Source organism: Hylobates moloch, unplaced genomic scaffold (genome assembly GCF_009828535.3).
Source record: "Hylobates moloch isolate HMO894 unplaced genomic scaffold, HMol_V3 SCAFFOLD_3, whole genome shotgun sequence".
NCBI classification, from domain to species: Eukaryota; Metazoa; Chordata; class Mammalia; order Primates; family Hylobatidae; genus Hylobates; species Hylobates moloch.
The window spans coordinates 89,709,059-89,735,245 of NW_026652278.1; positions in this window are offsets into that span (position 1 = coordinate 89,709,059).

The window sequence follows — 26,187 nt, forward strand, 5'->3', positions numbered from 1 at the left end:
AAAATATTTTGCTCTGCAAGAAACACTGTTGGGAAAATAAAGAGATAACCTACAAAATATATAAATATATAAGAATATATAAACACAACTCAATACTAAGAAGACAATTCATTTTTAATGGGCAAAAAATGTGGATACTTTACCAAAAATGATATGCATATGCCAAATAACCATATGAAAACCATGCTCTAAATTATTATTCATTGAGAATGGAAATTTAAAAACTAAAGTAAGACACCAATATACATATAGTAGAATGGCTGAAATTTAAAAATACAACTAACCCTTGAATAACACAGATTTAAATTGCACAGGTCCATTTACATGTGGATTTTTTTCAACTAAACATGGCTTAAAAATACCGTATCGTGGGATGCAAAACTTGTGTATATGGGAGGCTGAATGTTTGTATCTGCTGGTTCCATGGGGCTCACTGCAGGATTTGAACAAGTATGAATTTTGGAATGCAGAGGGGTCTTGGAACCAATCCCTGGTGGATACCAAGGGACAACTGCAATACCAAGTGTTGGTGCTGGTGGAAATCCAAAATGGTGCAACTACATTGGAAAAAAGTTGGCAGTTTCACGTAAAGTTAAAAACAAACTTACCATATGTCTGAGCAATTCCAATCCTAAGTATTTACCCAAGTGAAATAAAGGTTTGTGTCCAAAGAAGACTTGTAGAATACATGAATTTTCACAGTAGTTTCTTTTACTCACAATGGTTAAAAGCTGGAAACAATCCAAATTTCTACCAAATGGTAAATGGATAAACAATTTTTAAAATATCCATACAATGCAATACTACTCAGAATTTAAAATGAAGATGAAACTACTAAATAAATGAAACCGCATTGACTCTCAAAAGCATTATGGTAAGTGAAGGAAGACAAACACAGAAGACCTCATACTATATGATTCTACATTTGTAAAATTCTAGAACAGACAAAACTACATCAATGGTGTATCAGTGGTTTTCAGGGGTCAGGAGTTGCAGGGAGAGAAATAACTGCTAAAGAGTATGAAAGAACTTTCTGACGTGTCTGAAATGTTCTAGATCATGATTGTGGTGGTGATTACACTGCAATAAATATCTGTCAAAAGTCATGTATTTGTACAGTTAAAAGAGGTACATTTTATACAAGTTGAGATACACAAATTATATCCCAATAAACCTGGCCCCCCAAAATGCTATTTGATTCTAATTGATTATTACAAGTAGTTTTTTTTCCTCAATACTTTGCTTGGTTTTCAAACTTTCTACCGTATATATGAATTACTTTATAATCAGTAATACAAAAGAAAGCATTGCCTTGGTAATAGCAGTTTAAATAAAAGAAAGGATAAAGTAAAGGAATTAGGGTGAGTCACAGACACACACAATATATGTGTGAAGAATTGAGAATGGAACTTCATTCCCGGAAAAACACCATGATACATGTTTGGATGGAGAAATCCTCCAATAAAGGACACATAGATGATGGATAAAATAGTCAAGGAATGATTTTTTAAACTTTTCAAATACACAGGAAATAAGAAAATCGTCTGAAGCCAGATAGGGGAGTGGGGGTAGGGGGGGAACATAAAAAGAAAAAGCAAACAAAGCAAGCATGAATTTAGAGAAATGGATAAGGTCTGAAGACTGAATCTTTCATTAGGACATCTGTTAATCTCTGAAGCCCTGGGATCTATGTTTAAATACGCCACAACTTCTCTGAAAACATGAAACATGCTTGGATCTCTAAGAATAATATGAGGCTAGGTCAGGAATTTTTCAAATAGCCAGGAGTCCTTAAAGAGAATACCCTCAGGTGGGTGCAAGTCATTTGATGAAAGTCATTTTATGCTTACCAAAGTTTCAGCTCACTAGAAATATATAAAGAGCCTAAACTTCTATACACATAATAACATTCACAATGTGTAAAGCAAAAATTATCAGAATGTAGAGAAATCCTCTATCACATGAGAAGTTTCAGGATCTCCCTCTTAGGACTTGATAAATCAAGCAAGAAAAAATCAGAAAAGATAAAGAACAACAAAAAATAATTAACAAAATTAATAAGTTTGAGTTCATGTACATGTACATGACAAGTACACTCAATAAATAAAGAACATATATTCTTTTCAAGCAGCTATGAAACATTTATGAAAGTTGAGTCTGTAATAAACCATAATAAAGTCTTGATAAATTTCAAAGAACTGGTATCATAAAGATTGCATTTTCAGTCTGCCTGGAACACGATTAGGATAAAACTCATTATCAAAAATATAACATAAAAATGTACACATACACATATATGTATTTAGAAATTTTAAAACACAAGAGAATATTTCATGGGTCAAATAAGAAATAAAAATATAAATACTTAAAACTGAATGATGATTAAAAATACTATTTATCAAAGCTGTGAGATGCATTTAAAATTACATTTACACCCAAACAAAAATAAATCGTTCTACCAAAAAGATACCTGCACCCATGTGTTTATCACAGCCCTATTCACAATAGCAGAGACATGGAATCTACCCAGGTGCCCATCAGTGGTGGACTGGATAAAGAAAATGTGGTACATATATACCATGGAATACTATGCAGCCATAAAATAGAATGAAATCCTTTCCTTTGCAGCAACATAGATGCAGCTGGAGACCATTATCCTAAGCAAATTAACACAGTAACAGAAAACCAAATAACACATATTTTCACTTATAAGTAGGAGCTAAATCTTGAGTACACACAGACATAAAGATGAAGGCAATAAACACTGGGGACTACAAGAATGGTGAGTAGGAGAGAATGGCAAGGGCTGAAGAACTTTCTGTTGAGTACTGGGCTCACTACTTGGGCGATGGATTCAATAGAAGCCCAAACCTCAGCATCATGCAATATGCCCTTGCAGCAAACCTGCACATATACCCCCTGAGTCTAAAGTTTAAATGAAAATTTTAAAAGAATAAAATTATACCTGGAGGGTTACAGCCTTACACACATACATTTGAAAAGGACTAAAAATAAGCTAAGCATAGCACTTAAAAATTTAGGGGAAGAAAAGGACTATTGGAATACATCCAAAGAACGTAGAAGAAAGAGAAGCATAAGGGGGAGAAATTAATGTCATAGCAAAGAATATTTTTAATGGCCAAAAACTGGTTTGTTGAAAAGACAAGCACAGTTGTCAACTTTGGCAAGATATATCAAGAAAACATATGGGAAGGGGCAAATGAACAATACTGAGAGTGAAAGGGCGATACTGGTTACTTTTGGAGAAAGAAAAAATACAGAGATACAGACATTCAGCGAGAGAGCTGAAGAAGCCGAGAGGAGAAAAAAAAAGGAGAGGGTAGGAGCAGAGAGAGTCAAAGAGGGAGAGGAAGTGAAAAAAAGGGAAAAGCAACACAGAGGAAGAGAAAGACAGAGACAGACACAGACAGAACCCCAGACACCTAGGGCAAGGGAGATGGTGAGTGACAGGGGCTAAGAAACAGGCTAGTGGTGGTTTCTGTTTTCAAGGCTCATCTGGTGCAAGAAGGAAATTATAACTGAGCTTCTAAACAATAGACAACGGTTCTTATTTTCTTCATCTCTCATCTTATATGGAAATCTACACTCATCCTCTCTTTCCTGAGAACAATTCTCAAAGCATAGTATGGGGACCTACAGGGATAGCTAGATCTTTCTAAGGAGTGTACAAAGTCGAAACAATTTTTGTAATCATCCCAAGACATTATTTGCCTTGTCTCACACACCTTCATCCTCTCACCAGGGTACAGAGGAGTTTTTCAGAAGCTCCACTGTGTATGATGACAGTTTCTCCTTTGACTGATGGAACATGTGCTTGTGAATTCTGATCCTTCACATTTTTCTCCGTGTTAATTTATACTATGTTAAATACAGATGACTGTGACCCACATACACACAAGCTCAGGTAACCCACATGACCAGACATGTCCCCTGCTGTCTGGGCAGAACTCCTGTGTCCTTTTGGTTCATGATTGTAGAAGTGCCCTAAGGCACTGCAGTGGCTCTTTTCACAGACTCGACTGCTCTCTATTCTTTCCCAAATCCACACTTAATCACAGGAGCTTTCTTCCAAACTCCCCTGTGAAGTTCTTGAAATTGAAATCATTTCATTTTGCCAAAGTTCCGTTTCATCGCTTCCAAAGAACAGCCTCCATTCACCTGAGTTCAGGTGCTTCTGCTGGGGGGGTGTCTATCACAGACCTGTCCTGTCACCTAGCCATATTTGACTCCCAACTCCACTGCCTTTGCCAGCCAGACCAGCAGTCCTCTTAGCGGTTTCTTCCCCCAGTCTCTTGGCAGTTGCCAAGTCACACTGCTTTCTAATCCACCAACCCCCTAAAACTCTCCAGCCATGCAAGAAGCCTAATTGGTTAGATTCATGGAGAATAACCACCCTTTCCCTAAAACCCCTGCCAATGTATTGACCTGACCTAACTCCTCCTCTCACAGGGAGGAAGAGGGAAGGCAGGAGGGAGCGAGGTGGGAGGGAAGGAGAAAGAAAGAAGTAAAGGAGAGTGGAAGGGGTGTTAAGGGAGGGGAGGAGAATACAGAGATCCAGAAAAAGCAACTGTGGCAGCGCCCTGTGTCTGCTCACACCTCAAGCATCTTTGGGGTTGATTCTCACAGTTAACAACCAAGGGACAGAAATCAACAGTCAGTGCATCATTAAATGTATCCGTATTTACACACTCTATTCTCTACCCATTGCTTTATTTGCTTAATTATCCTCATTAGGAATTATTAGCAAATCCAAACAACTTACAAAGCAGCCATTAGGCTGGTAACTACAGCAAACATCAGCACAACCAGGGAGTCCCCAGTGGAGACAGACCTTCTGTTAACTCAGCCATTCTACCGAAAATAGAAATGACAATGAAGAGGTAATCTACCTGAGAGGTCATGCCTCTTCCCCGATTGCTTGTTATTTGTTCTGGGCCCCTAGGTAAGGTGTGTGTTTGTTTACTTGAGTATAACCACATCAGACTGAGTTTGGGTTTCCTACCCTTCTGGAAAAGGAGGTACAGTGGCTTGATCTATAGTGAATAGGGCTTGGATTAGAACTCCAGGAAACCCTGGCCCATCAAATGCAGAATCTTCTACTTGTAAATCACCACGACTTCTAAAAAACTGCATGTGTCATGGAGAGATCTAGTGAAACTGTAGATAAATGCAATCGAGTTCAATTTTAAATAGGACAATTATTTGTATGGGAAATTGTCCCCACTGATGTATTAGATTAACTTATAAGTGATAAAGATAGACTAACAATAGGAACCATCAGCACTACAGCATGTGGTCTGTGAGTTCTTTAGTCCTGGAAGCTCTGAGGGATAGTGTTTAAGGCATCAGATGCTGAGTCAAGGGGGCTTCCGGAACCAGCAACATGTCCCTCCCAAAGATAGGAAACTAAGTTTGTACCTAGTTTATCAAGAGCCCCACCCCTCACTATTCTAGTGTCTTAGGGAAATGTAATATAGCCAGAGTCCTTGCCACCAGAAAGGGTGTACACACATCACCATTAAGCAAGGAAACACTGTTATGGTTAAACGCTACCCGTGTAGTCAAGACAACAGCTACTATAATTGAGAAAGGAGACATTTTGGGGCTAGAGTTAAAGGGAAAGATGATTTCAAAACCTGGTGCTTGATCAAGATCTGAACAAGTGAGAACAGGATGGGTAGGACCAATAAACCAGAGAACTCCCAGTGATAGGATTTTTACAGAACACAGGCCACCATCTAACTTGCTGGTGGGTTGCAGGGTAAGGGGTCAGGAAAGACCAAACAAACAAGATTGTGAACTACATCACGTGAGATGCAAAGGAGATGTAAGAAAGCATGAAGTGCTCAAGAAATGACAAGCACTTCAGTACAGCTGAACCTCAAAACTTGGGAAGGAAACACTGCTGCAGTGTGCAGCTGAATCTCAAAACTCGGGAAGAAAACGCTGGCACAGTGTGCAATGAAGCTGGAAAAGTAGCCTTGGCGAGTAGCCTCAAAGCATCAAATCCTGACGGTCCTGAGTGTTGTCCTCAGATATCCCATTATGCTGAAGCTTCCACAAAGACAGAGCTTGCTTCAGGGAAAACTCACAGAAGGCGACAAAAACAGAACATCAGCTTAGACCTCACCACTTCTGGAAAGCCTCCTTGCCCCCGATCCCCCATTACACCTCTATTGCACCATGAAGACAAATGAAGTAAAGAAAAATATGGTATCAGAGCACAACATAAAGACAGCCTGTAGATTCGATGGGTGGGAAGTCAGCCATGGGTGGACCTAGCATCACATAGAGGGAATCAGGTACATGGACACTGCTCATTTCAGAAAGGCAAAACCGATCCCTGAGGAAGGAGAGGTATTGAGTACAGATCAAGAGAATAAAGTGGGGTTTTGGTTTCTGCATTAGGATACAAGAGGGTTTTCAGGGCAAAAGCCCAGCTCTTAGGCAAGAACAAGGGCTAGAGTGCAGTGTCTGAGCAGGCACAGAAGCCAAGAGGAGTGCTCATAAGGCAATGAGTTAATGAATTACCAAAAGATGGCCAGATATGGTTTGGATGCTTGTGTCCTCCAGATTTTATGTTGAAATGTAATCCCCAGTGTTGGAGGCAGGGCCTGGTGGGAGGTGTTTGAGTCATGGGGGTGGATCCCTCAGGTATGGTTTGGTTCCCTCCTCACTGTAATGAGTGAGTTCTTACTCCGAGTTCATATGAGATCTGGTTGTTTAAAAGAGTGTGGCACCTTCTACATCTCTCTCTTGCTCCTGCTCTCACCATGTGATATACCAACTTCTCCTTTACCTTCCACAATGATTGGAAGCTTCCTGAGACCTCCCCATAAGCAGATGCTGGAGCCATGCTTCCTGCACAGCCTGCAGAACCATGAGCCAAATAAACCTCTTTCCTTTGTAAATTACCCAGCCTCAGATATTCCTTCATAGTGATGCAAAAATGGGCTAGCGTAGGCCCCAAGAGTCTATGATGAGGCCAAACCCACAGCACTTCCTGTTGTATGAGAGGGCTAGCATACCCTGCACCCGTCAGTATGCAGGGTACTGTTTGTGGCATGAATGGAAAAGAGGCTATGGGCAGGGGAAGGAAAACTAGAGCTGCCTGTAGAAAGAAAGACTAGCAAATAACAGGAGGTAAAAAAGACAGACTCATTTTTGCAAAATTGATCACATGGCCTTTTTTAGGTACAGTAATTTTTTTTTTTTTTTTGGAGCTTGAGACCTGCTGTGGAAGGTACATGTTGTGAAATTCCAGCACACTATGAGAACACAAACTTTTTCTCTTACCAGTGGGATTTATCAGGATAGAATCTTTTACTTGAAGCCAACAAAAATTTTCAGCCTAGGCAGGAGCAGTATAATGAACCTCTGTTCATGAATAGAAGCATTTTTCACCTGCTGAGGCCATTAGTCATTATCCAGGGTCTCACTGTGATGAGCATGATAGAGAAGCCAGTCCACTGAAAATAAGATAAATCGGTAATTCCAAGTTTGCAGGACGAGTGAGTCCCCCATCAAGTCTCTTTCCCTTTTTATATTTTTAGGTTAAATGAACAGGTGTTAGCACTGCCATCTATATATTTATATGTACACCTTTGTAAATTATATTCTTCCTTCCAGGAGCAAGCCAGCAAGGACCGTGCGGGAATTGGTGCTGTCTGAGGACTTTGGTGGCTGTTTGGGGTTTGCAGGGCCACTCATGCCTTCTCCTCATGGAGCATAGTCACAAACAGGAAATAAATTCCAGTGCTTATCAGTCCTACAAGAATCCACAACTCCAACTACAGGAATCTCTGCTAAACCCCAACTGAGAAAACATAGCTTAGGACTGGTCATTCAATAGATCTTTTTCTTGGAATCAGCCTACTTGGTCAGTACAAAGATAGGACAAAGACCTAGAAGACTCCAAAGAGGCTGCCCCAACCAACTTGCAGGGTGTGGAATCTAGGCCTGCCCCACACACGCAGATGTGTGGGGGTGGGGGGGAATGGATTCGTCCATTTTTGCATTGCTGTAAAGGAATACCTGAGGCTGGGTAATTTATCAAGAAAGGAGGTTGAATTGGCTCATGGTTCTGCAGGCCTTACAAGGATGGCTTCAGCATCTGCTTCGGGTGAGGGCCTCAGGAAGTTCATGATCACGGTGGAAGATGAAGGGGGATCAGGCACATCACATGGGGAGAGCTGGAGCAAGAGAGAAAAGCAAGAGGTGCCACACTTTTTTAAACAGGAAGATCTTGTGTGAACTGCACAAGAACTCACTCATCACCAAGAGGACAACCCTAAACCATTCATGGGGGATTTGCCTCCATGAGCCAATCACCTCATACTAGGCCCCACCTCCCACATTGGGGATTACATTTTAACGTGATATTTGGAGGGGACAAACATCCAAACTGTATCGGGGACCAACAAACAGATGGGCCAACTTTTCCCAAGGAGGAGACAGTGGGAGAGAAGGAAAGACAGCCTGATTTCACCTTCTATACAGGGGCAATGACCATTAGGAAGACAGGAGCCAGTGAATATCAGGCCCTGAGTTCTGATGGAACAGATGCCCAGCAATTGAGGAGGAGTGAATAGGAGGCTGAGAAGGAGCACTCTACTGCTCCTTGGGTGGGAAGCAGAACAGATATCTTTTCTTCTTTTCAGTGGACCAAGGGAGGAATGTGAGGAGCAGAGGAGGAAAGGATATTCCCTTTCTCGGCATTGTACATGTGTTGCCTAATTTAATCTTCACACCCACCATGCGGTGTATCTGTATGATTATCCCTATTTAAACAGATAAGGAGACTGAGGTTGTGAGACTAGGTTACCAGCACAAGGTTAAAGGGTAAATAAGAATGTCCAAATTTGAAACCAGAGCTACTCCAGTGTCCATGTTCATGTTCATTGCATTGCACCTGACTACTGGAGCTGCCATAAGAAATCACAGCACACTTGCTGGCTTTAAACAAGAGAGATTTATTATCTCACAGTTCTGGAGGCCAGATGTCCGAAATCAAGGTGTCAGCAGGACCACACCATTGTAAACATCTCTCAGCAAGGACCCTTCCTTGCCCGCTGCAGATTCTGGTGACTCCTGCATCTCTTGGCTCATGACTGTTTCACTCCAAGCTCTATCTCCATCTACATGTGACCTTCTCTGTGCATCTGTGTGTCCTCTCCTCTCCTTACAAGGATAGCAGTGTTGGCTATGGAGCCCTCCCTTATTCAGTATGACCTCATCTTAACTATTGACACTTGCAAAGACTGCTTCCAAATCAGGTCACATTGTGAGGTTCCAGGGACAACCCTCTACAGTGACATTCATGGCATGATCTCTTCGGCTGGCTGCCCAGGAAATGTGGAGGGTATTACAGGCCATGTGCAGTGGTGTTTGCTGTGCCCTGGATTTGAGAGGCAGTGTGTTTAAAGCATAATTAGGACTGGATCTATGTGATCACAGAACAGTAGCAGTGACATAGACATCCGAATCAATTTTGTGGAAATGGCAAGAGGAATGGAGAGAAGGAGAAGAGAGAGAGTTGACAGAGGCCACATGTTCAAGTTTAACTGGATCCCAAAGGCATTTGGGATGTGCTCTGGAATTATCAGATTGCAGGGATATGATCAAAACCAGCATAAACAATATGATCCTGACTTCTGTTTGCAGAATAAATTGGAAGGCAGAGGGCAGCTGGGAGCAATATGATGCATTCAGCTAGGCCTGAGGTGGCTGTGGCTGACAGGGAGGGACAGAATGAGCTAGAAAATGTCGAGAAGTGTTTGATAAAAGATGAACTATGAGGGACAAGAATAAGGAGGAAGAGGTCAAAAATAAATCCAAGTTTAAAAGACTGAAACAAGCCTTTGACGCATTCGATAAGGGACAAAGTGAGGTTTTTAACCATCAGGTGCTGGCCCGACAATAATTAAAATATAGAAAAGCAAGTCACACATTCTGTGGGAGAGCACAAGGTGTACCCCAAGTATAAAGTGCCGCTGCTCAGCTGCCCACATGCAGCAAGTTCAGCAAACCCTCATGTCCAGCATGGGGCTGCAGGCTTTCATTGACAGAGCTCATCTCCACAGCCAGCCAGGCCCCACTTCTCAAGCCTGATTCAGCCCTCGCACCTCCATGAGCCCAGGAACATGCAGATCATCCTCAGCGATGATTCTGGTTCAGGCTGGATATCTACCAATGGCGCTGTCTGCTCAGAATCTAACAGTCGCTATTTTATCACTTTTTTTCTACAGTTCTTTGGGATCTATAGTCCAAAAGATCAATTTTCCCCCCAATTTTGGGCTATGATGAATAAAGTGGCTATGATCATTTACATACAAGTCTGTGTAGACATTTGTTCTGTTAGATTCCAGAAAAAGACTGACCATCTGATTTACTTTTTTATATACAGATCCTTCCTTCCTGCCTGCCTTCCTGTTTTCCTTCTTGCCTGCCTTCCTGCCTTCTTTCCTTCTTTCCCCTTCTTCTCCTCCTTCCCCTCCTTTCTCTCCTTTCCTTCCTTTCTTTCTAATAGGATTTCACCGTGTTGCCTAGGCTGGAGTGCAGTGGCACAATCATAGCTCACTGCAGTCTCAACCTCCTGGGCTCAAGTGATCCTCTAGCCTCAGCCTCCTGAATAGCTAGCACTACACATGCACCCCACCAAGCCTGGCTAGATTTTTGTTTTTGCAGCGATGGGGTCTCACTATTTTGCCAGCTGGTCTCAAACTCCTGGCCTCAAGAGATCCTCCCACCTTAGTCTCCCAAACTTCTGGGATTACAGGTGTGAGCCACCATGACCGGTCTATATAGACTTTAATTTTTTATAGCAGTTTTAATCCCATAGCAACACTGAGGAAAAAAAGTACAGCGAATTCTCATCTACCATCTACCCCTTCCCCAACATGCCCAACCTCCATTATCAACATCCTCCACCGCAGTGGTGCATTTGTTACAACTGATGAACCTACACTGATACATTGTCATCACCCAGAGTCCATGGTTTACCCATAGTTTACATTAGGGTTCACTCTTGGTGTTGTACATGCTATAGATTCTGATAAATGGGCAGTGATATGTACCTACCATTACAATATCATACGAAACAGTTCCTCCGCCCTAAAACTCCCCTATGATCTGACTATTCCTGCCTCCTTCCTCACTAAACCCTAGCAATCACCGACTCTTTTACTGCCTCTATAATTTTGCCTTTTCCAGGATGTCATACTTGGAATCACATACTGCGCAGCCTTATCAGATTGGCTTCCTTCACTTAGTGTTATGCATTTAGGTTTCCTCCATGTCTTTTTATGGCTAATTTCTTTGTAGCACTGAATAATACCCCATCGTCTGGATGTACCACAATGTGTTTATCCCCTCACCTCCTGAAGGATATCTCAGTTGCTTCTAAGATTTGGCAATTCTTTAAAAAGCTGTTGTAATCATCCATGTGCAGGTTTTTGTATGGACATAAGTTTTCAACTCATTCGAGTACACGCTAAAGAGATTACTGCATCATATGGCAAGAGTGTATAGTTTTGTAAGAAACTGCCAAACTGCCTTCCAAAATAGCTGTAACATTTTCATTCCCACCAGCAGTGAATGAGAGTTCCTGTTATTCTACATCCTCCCCAGTACCTGGTGTTGCCAGTGTTTAGAATTTTGGTGATTCTAATAGGCGTGTTGTGGCATCTCGCTGTTGTTTTAATTTACAATTTCCTAATGATATATGATGTGGAGCATCTTCTCGATTGCTCGCTTGCCATCTGTGTATCTCCTTTGGTGTGGTATCTCTTCAAGTGTTTTGACCATTTTTAAATCAGTGTTTACTTTCTTATTGTTGAGTTCTAAGAGTTCTTTGTCTATTTTGGATAAAGTCTTTATCAGATAGATGTTTTGCAAATATTTTCTCCAAATCTGTGGCTTTTCTTATTTTTTTGACAGGATCTTCAGCAGAGCAGAAGTTTTTAAATGAAGTTCAGCTTATTAATTATTTCTTTCATGGACCATGTTTTTGGTGTTGAATCTAAAAATTCATAGCCATACTGTGGGTCACCCAGATTTTCTCATATTATCTTCTAGGAGTTTTATTAAGTTTGCTCTTTACATTTAGGTCTATAATCCATTTTGAGTGCATGTTTATGAAGAGCATAAAGCCTATATCTAGATTTATTCTTATGCATATGGATGTCCAAGTGTTCCACGTCCATTTGTTCAAAAGACTGTCTTTGCTCCATTATATTGCTTTTGTTTCTTTGCCCAAGATCAGTTGATGATATTTATGGTCTATTTCTGAGATCTTTATTTTGTTTCATTGATTTATTGGTCATTCATTTACCAATACCACATTGTGGTGATTAGCGTAGCCTTATAGGAAGTCTTGAGGTCAAATACTGACAGTCCTCCACTATTGTTCTCCCTCAGTAACATGTTGCTAATTCTAGATCTTTGACTCTCCATATAACCCTTAATATTAGTTTGTTCACACCAAAAAAACATATTTTACTGGGATTTTGATTGGGACTGTGTTAACTCTATATGTCCAGTTGGGAAAAGGTGACATCTTGACAATATTGAGTCATTATATCCATGAAAATGGAATATCTCTCAATTTATTTAATTCTTCCAGAGTTTTGTCATTTTCCTCATATAGATTGTGTACACATTTTGTTAGATTTATACCTAGGTATTTTATATTTGGAAGTGCTAATGAAAATGATTCTGTGTTTTCAATTTGAACTTTTACTTGTTCATTGATGGCGTATAGGAAAATATTTAACCTTGCATCCTACAACCTTGCTATAATCAAGGAATATTTGGTTGATTCTTTCAGATTGCCTACTTAGATTATCATGTGTTCTTCAAACAAAAACAGCTATATTTTTCCCAATTAGTATACTTTTTATTTTCTTATTGTATTAGCTCAACTTCCCAAAATTATTGAAAAGGAGTGATGAGAAAAGAACATCTCTGCCTCTTACCTGATCTTAGCAGGAAAACTTCTAGTTTCTCATCAAGTGTGTTGTTAGCTATAGGTTTTCGTAGCTGTCTTTTACCATGAATGAGTGCAGAATTTTGCAAATGCTTTTTCTGGTTCTATTTATATGATCATGCAGTTTTTCTTTTTTAGCCTGTTGAGATGGATTACTTAAACCGATTTTGGATTGTTAAACCAGCCTTGCATATGTGGGATAAATCCTACTTGGTCATGGCATATAATTATTTTTATAATTGTTGGATAAAATTTGCTAATATTTTGTTGAGAATTTTCTCATCTATGTTCACAAGAGATATTGGTTTGTAGTTTCCTTTCTTATAATGTCTTTGGTTTAATTTTAGGCCAATCCTGACCTCACAGAAAGAGGTCTTTAAAAAAAACAGCTCTTCATTTCATTGATTTTTCTCTATTGATTTTCTGTTTTCAATTTCACTGACTTCTGCTCTAATTTTTATTATTTATTTTCTTCAGCTTACTTTGGATTTAACTTGCTCTTGTTTTTCTAGTTTCTAAAGTGGAAGCTTAGATTATTGATTTTAGATCTTTCTTCTCTTCTAAATATATGCATTCAATGCTATAAATTTTCCTCTAAACACTGTTTTTGCTATACTCCACAAATTTTAATCAGGTGTGTGTTCATGTAGTTCAATTTTTTAAATTTCTTTTGAAATGTCTTCTTTGAACCATGTATTATTTAGAGTTATGTTGTTTAATCTCCAAATATTTGAGGATTATTGATATAGTTGAATTTATATCTACTATATTTGTTATTGTTTTCTATTTATTGCCTTTGTACTTTGTTTCTATCTTTGCTTTCCACTCTTCCTTCCTTTTGTGGCTTGAACTGAGCATTTTCTATGATTCCATTTTCTCTCCTTTTTTCTAGCACATCAGTTATACTTCTTCTTTTTTACATTTTTTGGGGCTACCCTGCAGTTTCCAATATACACTTATAACTAACCCAAATCCACTTTCAATAGTACTATATCACTTCACAACTAGGGCAGATATCTTTTTTTAAAAACTTTGATTTTAGGTTCAGAGGTATAACAAAATATTATTAATTCCTCTCTCCTGTTCCTGGTACCATTGTTGTAATTCACTGCCCTTATACATAAGCTATAATCATCAAATACAGTATTGCTATCACTATTTTGAACAAACCATTATGTGTTAGATCAACTGAGAATTTTAAAAAGTAAAAATTTTTATTTTACCTTCACTTATTGCTTCTCTAATGTCGTGCCTTCCTTTATGTAGATCTGAGTTTCCTTGACCTACATCATGTTTCCTCTTTCTATTTTTTTTATTGTACTTTAAGTTTTAGGGTACATGTGCACAATGTGCAGGTTAGTTACATATGTATACATGTGCCATGTTGGTGTGCTGCACCCATTAACTCTCCATTTACCATTAGGTATATCTCCTAATGCTATCCCTCCCCCCACCTCCCCCCACAACAAGCCCTGGTGTGTGATGTTCCCCTTCCTGTGTCCATGTGTTCTCATTGTTCAATTCCCACCTATGAGTGAAAACATGCAGTGTTTGGTTTTTTGTCCTTGTAATAGTTTGCTGAGAATGATGGTTTCGAGCTTCATCCATGTCCCTACAAAGGACATGAACTCATCATTTTTTATGGCTGCATAGTATTCCATGGTGTATATGTGCCACATTTTCTTAATCCAGTCTATCATTATTGGACATTTGGGTTGGTTCCAAGTCTTTGCTATTGTGAATGATGCCGCAATAAACATACATGTGCATGTGTCTTTATAGAAGCATGATTTCTAATCCTTTGGGTATATACCCAGTAATGGGATTGCTGGGTCAAATGGTATTTCTAGTTCTAGATCCCTGAGGAATCACCACACTGACTTCCACAATGGTTGAACTAGTTTACAGTCCCACCAACAGTGTAAAAGTGTTCCTATTTCTCCACATCCTCTCCAGCACCTGTTGCTTCCTGACTTTTTAACATTTCTTGTAAGGCAGATCTACTGGTAACAAATGCTCTTTATTTTTGTTGGTCGGAGAAAGTCCTCCTTCACTTTTGAAGGATAATTTCACAGGATACAGAATTCTAGGTTGATAGGTTTTTCCTCTCAATATTTTTTACTCCACTCTCTTCTTGTTTGTGTGGCTTCTGAAAAGACAGCTGTAATTTGCGTCTTTACTCCTCTATAAGTAAGGTTTCCCTTTACCTCCTCAGGCTTCTTTCAAAGATTTATTTTTTAATCCTTGGTTTCCTGCAGTTTAGATGTGATATGCTTAGATGTAGTTTTTTGGCGTTTATCTTGCTTGGTATTCTCTGAGCTTCCTGAATCTGTGGTTTGGTGTCACATATTAATTTAGAAAAATTCTCATTAATTATTGCTTTGAATATTTCTTTCATTCCTTTCTCTCTTTCTTCTTCTTCCGGGGTTCCACTATGCTTATTTACATCTTTGGTGGTTGTCCCCACTGTTCTTGGATATTCTGTTCCTTTTTTATTCAGTCTTTTTCCCTTTGCTTTCATTTTTGGAAGCTTCTCTTGACATATCCTCAAGTTCAAGATTCTTTCCTCAGCCACACCCAGTCTGCTAATGAGTCTTCAAAGCCATGCTTCATTTTTGTTAGTTTCTTGATCTCTAGAATTTTTATTGATTCTTTCTTAGACTTTCCATCTCTCTGCTTACAAATTGTAAAAATTGTCTATTTTTTCCATTATAGCTCTTACCATATTAATCATAGTTGTTTTAAATTCCTGATCTGATAATTCTAATATCCCTGACATATCTGAATACAGTTCTGTGAGCTAGCTCTGTTTCTTGAAACTTTTTGTTGTTTTGGGTTTTTTTGTTTGTTTGTTTTGGGGTTTGGGGTGGGTTTTTTTTTTCTTTGCCTTTTAGTATGATTGTAATTTTTTGTTAGAAATTAAACATGATACCGGGTGAAAGGGAGTCTGGGCTGTGCACAGTGGTTCCCACTTGTAATTCCAGCATATTGAGTGGCTGAGGTGGTAGGATGGCTTGAGGCTAGGAGTTTGAGAACAGCCTGGGCAACATAGCAAGACCCTGTCTTCACAAAAAATAAAAATAAAAAAATTAGCCAGGCATAGTGGCACACACCTGTGGTCCCAAATACAAAGGGGACTGAGGCAGGAGGATCACCTGGGTCCAGAAGTTCAAGGCTGTAGTAAGCTATGATTGTGCCATTGCACTCCAGCCTGGAGGACAAAGCAAGACCCTATGTGGTTTTTTTTTTCTTTTTTTAAGGAAGTCTGGTAATGAGACATGTAGTGATGTAGTAGTAAGGGGCAGAGGGAAGGAAAGTGCTCTATAGTTTTATGATTAGGTCTTGGTGAGCCTGTGTCTTTGGACTGTGGACTTTATCAGTGCTTCTCAGTTTTGTCCCCACTTACATGAGACAGGATTGCTAGAAGGGGCTGGAAATAGGAATCTGTCTTCCCTCAGGTTGGTTAGGCACTGGTAAGATAGTTTCTCCTGTGGGCAGGCCTTTTCATGAACAGACATTTCTGACATATTTCAAAGTGGTTACTTTTTCTTCTCTGCTGGAAGCACGAGAGGATTTTTCTCAGATAGTCACTGTGAGAACTTAGAAGAGCTGAGATCCTAGAGGTGAAACTCACAAAATTGCAAGGATAGGAGGGTGCCCCTATGAGTGGCCCCCCTGGAGTTCTTAACCTTCAGACTTGTCCACAGTGAGCCTTCAGCAATTCACCAATTACAGTTCAGGTTTCCATGCCCTCGTGCTTGTTTCCCCCGATGTTTCTGCTTGTGGCTCTCCACTTTGGCATGTTGTAATTCTCTGTATTTGCCTTTCTGTCCCTCCAATCTAGGATGCAGAGGCTTGCCCTGTGTCCTCCCTTGTCTGAAGGTTCTATGAAGAGTTATTGATTTTCAGTTTGTTCAGCTTTTTACTCGGTATTAGGATGGGGTTACTGTATGACTTCCAAGGTTCTTATATACCAGACTGGAAATCAGAGGTCTGATTTATTTTCAGAATGAGTTTTCTTAAGGTCGTTCATAGTTTTCCTGCTACAGCCTTATTAAAGATCAAGATTGAAATTTGACATTAAAGAATTTTCTTTTCAGTACCTGTCTAATTATTTTTATGAGATCCATTGGGCAAAAGATAGTAGTCTATTTTAACTCCTATTTAAGCCTATAAGATTTTGCTTCACAATTTTTAAATCTAAACAGAAACAACTTTCACTTTACTTTAGGCCAGAATTGCCTATTTTGCAATTTCTGCAGAAGTAGAGCCAAGCCTTCATTTATCAAAGTTTAAGTTCCTGTGGTGAAATCAGGGGGTATAAGCTTTCTGTCTTTAATAGTATTCTCCTACAACATTATTGATGATTTTTCTAGAAATTTTCTAGAAATTTTTCTAGAAGATTTTAATAAGAACCAAGCAATTAACACCTTCTTATAAAAATATCATTTCTAAACAATGATTTTGAATATACTTAAACATAATACAATTTCACTATTTTGTGCAAGCAAAATAACAGATGGTGAGTAAAATCTAGAGAGTTCAGATATTGTGTATCAAGTTTATCAAATAAAAAAGATAATATTTACTAAATTAATTAAAATCATTAGAAATGCAATGGCAATATTTTTAAAGAGTTTGATTTGGTTACCTCTGAAAAGAACTTCTATAAATACAGACAAATGTCTTGGATTATACTACACCATAACACAGAAGCAGTGTTCTCAATTGTCAACATTTACCAATATATAGTTTAAAAGTCTAGATCCAAGATAAAATGTGTCCACTTTCTGAAAGCCACACAGAACTATGTACCAGATAATCGATCTTCTTCCTATAGATACCAAGACAGTCAGCTCACCTTCATCCTCAGGGTTAACATATCAGAAGGAATTACAGGCACTTGTTTCTGTCCAGCCTCTTGGATCTGAACATTGTCCTCTTTTTAAATGAGACTCCTGTGCTCCAAGGACGATATTATTTCTTAAAGGTTTTTCTTACTGTTTGTTTTAGATACTGAACTCTTTCTGTATCAAAAATTCCTGGATTCTATTTTCTTTTGAAAAAGTTACGAATTATGTTAATGCTCCATGGAGAAGTGTCCCTAAAAAGATATCAATACTGTAGCTCCTAAAATCAAATCATACCTTACCCGGGACCAGTGCTTTTTTTTTTGAGACTGAGTCTCGCTCTGTCACCCAGGGTGGAGTGCAGCAGCGTGATCTCGGCTCACTGCAACCTCCACTCTGTGGGTTCAAGTAGCTGGGACTACAAGTGCATGCCGCCACGCTTGGCTAATTTTTTGTATTTTGGTAGAGATGGGGGTTTCACAGTGTTGCCTAGGCTGGTCATGAACTCCTGAGCTCAGGCAATCCGCCCACCTCAGCCTCCCAAAGTGCTGGGATTACAGGCATGAGCCACCGCGCTTTGCTGACCAGTGCTTTTTAACCATATTTTTATTATGGTACCCTTAAGGAGTCTTTTTAGAGATTTCTTTTTTCCTAATTGCAACCTCACTCAATCCATAACACTTGAATGCTGGTGATGTGCTCTGTAGCAGTGCTGTCTGTTGTGGACCCCTGGAAGCCTATGCACCATTGAGTATCTGAGATTTTTTTTGCCCCATCTTCAAGGGGCAGTTGTTGCTGCTTGAGGTTAAGTCGCCCCTGCTGAGAATGCATGCTCTCAATAACGCTGCTTCACATTGGTCATTGTGGAATATTTTTATAAAAGAGAGGATCCGTTTCCAGATTCTTTTCTGCAGGAAGAGAATCTGTGGTTATGTCTTACTCTCCCATTTTGTACAGTCAACTGCCTAGAGAAGTTCAGAGGTAACCGTCCACCATGTTAATTTCCCCAGGACTAGGGCAACAGTGAGGGGAAAATGAAGTCTTTTCTCTGATCACGCTCCTGAATTTTGTTTCACTTCTGAGAACTTCATATAATTGGATCCTCAAAGGTTGTGGCTCCACCCAAAGCTGGATATAAAACTAACTCATGGAAGAGGTTGGCTAGACCACTAGTTCTGGGCCTAATCCAGACCCCAGACTTACAAATATAAACCTAAGAGGGCAAAGCATATTCTGAGGCTGACAGAAGCATGCATTAAATATTTTATCTCAGGTAAAGAGGTTGGTGCTGACCCAACACATTGATTACAATGGAAACTGCTCAGGCAAATGAAGTTGTTTCTGCCTTTCTGAACCCATACCAACTCACCCCTCCCATGCCACCCACACATTTAATCTCCTCTTTGTTTTCCTGAAAACGTGACAACCACGTGGTTTCTACTGTTAAAGTTAAGATTTTTCACCTTCGGTGATGATGGCTTCAGTTGAGGGCTAGCCATTTCCTGTCCTGAGATCACTATGTATTCTCCCATGCCCAGAGCTCCGGAAACAACTATGACTAGAGACACAGAGAATGACTCGCCCACTTAGATAGAGAAGATTAAGGCTTCTACCTCCTTCCCAGGAGATCTGGGACCTATACTGCCACTGAGTTTATACTATTAAATAAAAAAATCACACTCATCCCACAGCTATGAAAAGTGTAAGAAAAAGATGTGTAAGGAAAACCAATCTCTACATAAATAGTATCACCAACAAAAAGAGGATTAGATTTTATCTGCAACAACAATCAATGGTGTCAAAAGGAGTCACATTTTACATTTCACTTCCACGTATTTCGCCTCATAACTAGTTTCAAAGTTCTACAATGTAATTCTAACATTTCTAATTGCTTATCAAAAGCCAACCCAAAAGAGGTCATACCTTTCCAGCAGGTATATACCTATCCCATGTCCCCTTTTTTCTGCTCCACAATGTTGTCTTCAAAGTTCTAAAATAAAAACAAACCAACCCACACACCCACAACCATCCTGTCTTGTGCTTTGCTATGATTCTTTCAGCCTTTTCCACTCCTACAGAAGCCTTGCCCAATCATCTTAAATATGACCTTGTATAAACTAATTGAGTATCCAGAAGAATCGGAGAATCTGACTCCTTGAGACTCTATATATTTCGTTCATCAAGGGTTAATGGAAATATCTTGGAAGAAGAAGAACTGAGTAGAATTCCCACCATGGTAGAACTTCATTATTAGATATTAATGCTCTACAGACCCAGTGTGAATTGACTGATTTTATGATTTAGCAATTATAATGAGAACACTCAAAATTATATCCCAAGAGTTACTCTACTTCGCTGAGTACAGTTAGATGATGTAGTTGAGTTTTAATTGCAGTGAATTTGGAATAGGGCAGTATATTTGTTGGACATGAAATTTCACTTGTGGGCAAATTGCCTCTGTAATAGGATCCTGCCTTCCTCATTCGGAATATCCCTCCTTTCTCTTCCAGCCTTCACTGACCCTCTGTTGCAGGGGATCCCAATTAGACTGGGAAAGCTACTAAAATGAGCAAAAGGGTCAGAGGAAATGAGGGAGAGGTGAGACAAAAAGGGAATGAGAATAAAAGAGAGGGGAGACGAGAGAGCACTTCCCATACTTCACCCAGAGGGGATCTTTTGCCAGACATTGAATTTCACTCCAAGTCGCTTTAGCAAATATGGGTCCTTTTCACATGCTACCTCAAGGGATTTCATCTGGAACTTTGAAATACCTTGCTAGTGCTGAATTTCACAGCTTTGCTACAAACAGAAATCTGATATTTATGATTAACACTCTTACAGAAGCTCCAGGCCACAGACTGTCAGTGATCACAAGCACACAAAAAATAGTCAGCAGAGCTGCGAGGGGCCATGTTGTGCTAGCACTGCCCTTAAACACCTCCCTGTCTAGGCCACACATGGTACTAATTGTCTTGGTACAGTTATCTTTTTAGATGTGTATTGCTTTTCTTCCCTAAATCAGAAGTTTCTTGAAGGCAGGGACTGTATTTTATTCACTTACATATTTCCTACAGGGCTCAACAAACATTATAGTAAGTATATAATAAATAAGTTATTAGCTGATAATTAACAGTACATTCTCCTATAATAATACACAGGGGTTCAGGATATTGAAGTCATTTCAACCAAAGAACCTAGTAGGCAACCCGTTTGACGTGCTGCTGTTGATCTTACCATAAAAGACAGATTTCATTAAATAATAATGACAACCTCCAAAAATAAAAGAACAAGATGATTTGGGGGGAAACAAAGAGTGGCTAGAAAGGAAGGAAGGAAGGAGGAAGGGAAAAAGGAAAGAGGGAGGGAAGGAAGGAAGGAAGGAAGGAAGGAAGGAAGGAAGGAAGGAAGGAAGGAAGGAAGGAAGGAAGGGGAAAATAGTTTAAGGCTGTTTCTCTTTAACTTCACCACCTACTTCTAGACCACCTGCCCCAACCCAGCACCAAGAAGATGACATTTCCCTTTGGGCCTTTATCCCGGAGGGCAGAGATATCGGACTAAGAAGAAGTTGAGGACTAAGGAATAAAACCTTCCATCTCATCCCTTTTGCTTAATTACAGCTGACAGGAAATCTCCTTAACATCCTGTTTGGATATTCCCTATTTATAAAGGTCAGAGAAGGAAACACACAGGTCTGAAAGTATTCGGCCTTCCCCAGATCACTAACAGAACTCCTGGAAAAGTATTCACCCAAACGGACTCCACTCTAGCTTAAAGACAGTGCGTTTGCCTCAAACGCTACTATCTTTGTTTATCTCTACTTGTTTCCAGGCTTGAATACCTGGGAGAGTTCCATCTTGGCTTTATGTTGCAAACCTGTCAATGGCTGATTTAAGACTTAAAAGGAGGCAGAATCCAGACAGTTGTACAAATGCAGATCTAGCTGGAGACTCTCTCCTGAGGCTTCCAGTAATGTTCACTCAGGGTTCTGGGAAGGCTTAGGCCAGTGCTGGAGGCAGATTAGAGAAAAAAAAAAAATCTGAGAATTGAAAAACCTGTTGGTGTAGCTGTGTGTTTCCACATATCTTTAAAAGCATGGATATTTAAAAAAAAAAAAAAAGGCCCTCTCTACAAGCTAAGAGGCTGTGGAAAGAAGTGATCCTATTCTCTTCCTTTAAATATGTCAACTAAAACATATATATGTATATCTTTTGATAAAGCACAAGGGGAAAATAGTTTTTCTTCTGTTTGCAAAGGAAGGGTAAAAAACCAAAGTGAAAAACCTGGCACTTTGTGTTTTTTCACTGAAGCCAAGCTATGTCAATCACAGGGATGTCCCTAGGGCCAGGAAGGCAGAGCTGTCCAGCCTGAAGCCCAGCAGGGACAGCCTGCAGGGGAGCTGTGCACCCTTGAGGCCAGAGTCTCAGAAAATGCCATGCATCCAGGTCACAGAAGCTTGGAGATGCAAATTATTGCTATTCTATTGTGATTGGCTCTGCAGAAACAGAAACTAAGGGTGGGTGGTGATGGAGTTCTACCCTCAAAGATAAGAGCTGGGAGAAATAATTCCATGGGGTTTCCAGTTTTCATGTTGGCAAGGCAAAAAGAGATGGAGGGGAAAAAAGTAAGCTGAATATCTGAGGCCAGAGAAAAGGTTTTGCATTTCTTTCAGGAATCTGTGAGCAGCTAGTCTGCTCTCAAATGGTCCCAGAGCTTAATGTTACAGATATCTTTGTGGGGATCTAACCAGAGAAATCTACTAGAGGCAGCAAAGCATATCTTAAAATGCTTTAAATCACTCAAGGCAGGCAGGTACCTACTTTGTCCTTGTGAAGAAGGATCTCATGCACCTGTTCATGCAACAGTGTTTACTGGCTCCCTGCTCTGTGTCAGTGGCTGAGACTCCAGCAACACGAGCAAAGCTCACAGAGCTCAGCCCCCGTGAATCTCACCATCCAGTAGGGAAGGAAACCCAGTCAAATCACACCAAGAATTGCAAGCAACTTCTGTAACAGAAGAAAGGTAAGAGCTTATGAAAGTATGTAATAAGGCTCCTAAACAGTATCAGTTGTAGAGAAATCAAATGTGCATTTGAGGATGAAAAAGAATATGTCTCAAGATGAGGCCATACCTTTCTAGAAATTCTGAATTAAAGAGGTACTAGTGGGTTTTGTTAGGTAGACAACCATTGTCAAATTCTTCAACACTAGTATTTTTTTGGTTTTGTTTTTGAGATGTAGTCTCACTCTGTTGCCCAGGCTGGAGTGCAGTGGTACGATCTCGGCTCACTGCAACCTCCACCTCCCAGGTTCAAGTGATTCTCCTGCCTCAGCCTCCCAAATAGCTGGGATTACAGGCACCTGTCACCATGCCCAGCTGATTTGTGTGTGTGTGTGTGTGTGTGTTTTTCAGTAGAGACGGGATTTCACCATGTTGGCCAGGCTGCTCTCAAACTCCTGACCTCAGGTGATCTGCCTGCCTCGGCCTCTCAAAATGCTGGGATTATAGGCATGAGCCACTGCACGTGGCCAACACTAGTCTTTATAACACGTTAAAATTACTCTAAGCTGCCAGTCGCCCCCCTCCCCCACTCACCGCCCCACACGCACACATAAATCTAATCAGGACCAATGACTACTGTTTTAATAAATGTTGGCTATCGGAAGATTCCAAGATCACATCTCTGGTGTACCTTGAACTAATTAACAATTTAGCTTGAGTAGAGAAGTTGTTCACTCCAGGCACTTTTATAGTGAAGACAAAGTACAAAGTTCTTTTGCGTATCTTAACTCATTTTTCAAAAAAGAATGTCCTGAAGGAAACTTAATACCAGGAATGATTTTAGAGAGGCAGAATTTAATTTTAACTGTGACATTTTCTATCTTGAAAATGCTGAATGAATCCTGATTGGGATCCATAAAAGAGATATCTACACACATGGCCCATAATAAAAAGGAACAATGGAAAAATAGTATTTCTTGGTTTAGTTGCTTAAGATGGTTGAGGTTTTATTTAAGATGGTTGAGGTTTTATTGGGTAGTAATATCAAGCATTTTAAAGAAAAAAGATCTGAATTACTTTTCTCCATATTTTATTTTATCTGTACAAAGTAGTCCCTTATAAAAGTATGCTTTCAAAGGATGCTAAAAGTATTATTCACAATAGCAAAGACATAGGATCAACACAGATGCCCATAAATGGTGGATTGGATAAAGAAAATGTAATACACATATAACATGGAATACTACACAGCCATAAAAAAGAACAAAATCATGTTCTTTGCAGCAACATGAATATGGCTGGAGGCCATGATCCTAAGTGAATTAATGCAGGAATAGTAAACCAAACACTGCACGTTCTCACTTACAAGTGGGAGCTAAACATTGGGTACATGTGGACATAAAGATGGCAACAAAAGACAGTGGGGACTACCAGAGGAGGGAGAAAGGGAGGGGTGTGGGCTGGAAAACTACCGATTAGGCACTATGCACATGCCCAGGTTATGGAATCATCCATACCCCAAACTTCAGCATCATGTAATATACCCATGTTGCAAACCTGCCCATGTATCCCCAGAATCCAAAACATAAATTGAAATGTTTTCAAAAAGATGCTAAAATATATTGGCAGCTACTGTGGTAGCCAGCAAAAATAGCACCAATGTTCCACCTGTCATTCGTGCATACTCTGCCATATACCTTTGTCTCAACGACATAGTTTGATTCTATCACCCTAGGTGAAGACTTCCAGGGCCAGCAGACAGCCAGCAAATCCATGACATATGAACAAACCCAGCCAAGACCAGCAGGGCCACCTACCTGCATCACAGACACATGAACAACGAGAGCTTTTCCTATATCCCAGACCCATGAGCAAAAGAGCTTACCAATGCATGCAGTTGAGGATTGTGGTGGTTTGCTATGCAGCAACACTGTGGCAATAGAGAGCTAAAGCAACTACCATCCCCAAATAATCGTCCTCTTTCCAGCACACTCGGTTCTGTCACCTTCGTGCCCTACGTTACTCTCCTGAAAAATTCCATCCCTGGATTCATCTAGCTTTCTGCTTCCTCCACTGCTACACCTGTGTGGCTAAGCAATCCTGTGAAAAAATCACAGAATCATTCAGACAGGGGCTACTAGAAACAGGATATTCTAGCTCAGTCATTATCTCACTTGGCTGAGCGCCTCTGTACCATATCTGTGATGAGGTCCCTCCCTGATTCTCCTGGGGAGCTGCTTCAAACTTACCCGGTGTACCTAAAACTTCCAACCCTCTCTCTATAGCCTTCTTCATCCAAGCATGTCTCTGCCTCTTTTTTCCTTAGAACTGCATTAGACTCATATAGTCCAGTTGGGAGAGATTTCTTATTCAGTAAAGCACAGCACACCTCCAAAAGAAATTGTAAAATAACTTCAGTCCTTCACTTGCGTTTCTCTCAGAAGGTAAAAAGGAAATCCACACACATAAATTACTGCTGCACTTAATCCATTTCTCTTTTCTCACTTTCTTATTTTGTCTCCCTTAAAAAAACAACTTCAGAAATTCTCACCAATCCCCCAAAAACTCATCCACACTAGACAAAAACTGCTTCCTTCAGTTCTTTTTGCCTGTTAGTTAAAAATACAGTCTTAGCCCCAAATCTAGACCTGCTGAATCCAAATTTCTATGGAAGAGGCCAAGTAATTTTCGTAGTTTAAAAAGACCATGGGTAATTCTTATAATCAAGCAGGTTTGGAAAGCACTGCTGTCTTGAACTCTCGTTCTCAGCTTGGTTGCACACTGGGATCTCTCGGGAAGTTTAAAAAACCCCTGATGCCGGTGCCTGCTCCCCACCCCATGTTCTGGCTTAATTGGAATGGAACAAAGCCTGGACATCTGTACTTTTAAGGGCTCCCCAGGTGACCCTAATGTGCAGCAGAGTTTGAGAACCACTGGTTTTCTGTAACCTCATACAAATATTGCCCCAGGTGTAGAGGGGGGAAACATTGCAGGTATAGCTGAGGATGTAATTGGAAGAAACCAAAACCCCTCATTATGCAAATATTTACCCTACTAAAGTCTGCCTACAAACAAATATAACAAAGCCAATGTTTCTTCCCAAATAAGGAGTAGGCTGGGGGCGGTGGCTCACGCCTGTAATTCCAACACTTTGGGAAGCCAAGGCAGGTGGATCATTTGAGGTCAGGAGTTCAAGACCAGCCTGGCCAACCTGGTGAAACCCTGTCTCTACCAAAAACACAAAAACATTAGCCAGGCATGGTGGTGGGCACCTGTAATCCCAGCTACTCAGGAGGCTGAGGCAGGAAAATCTCTTGAACTCAAGAGGCAGAG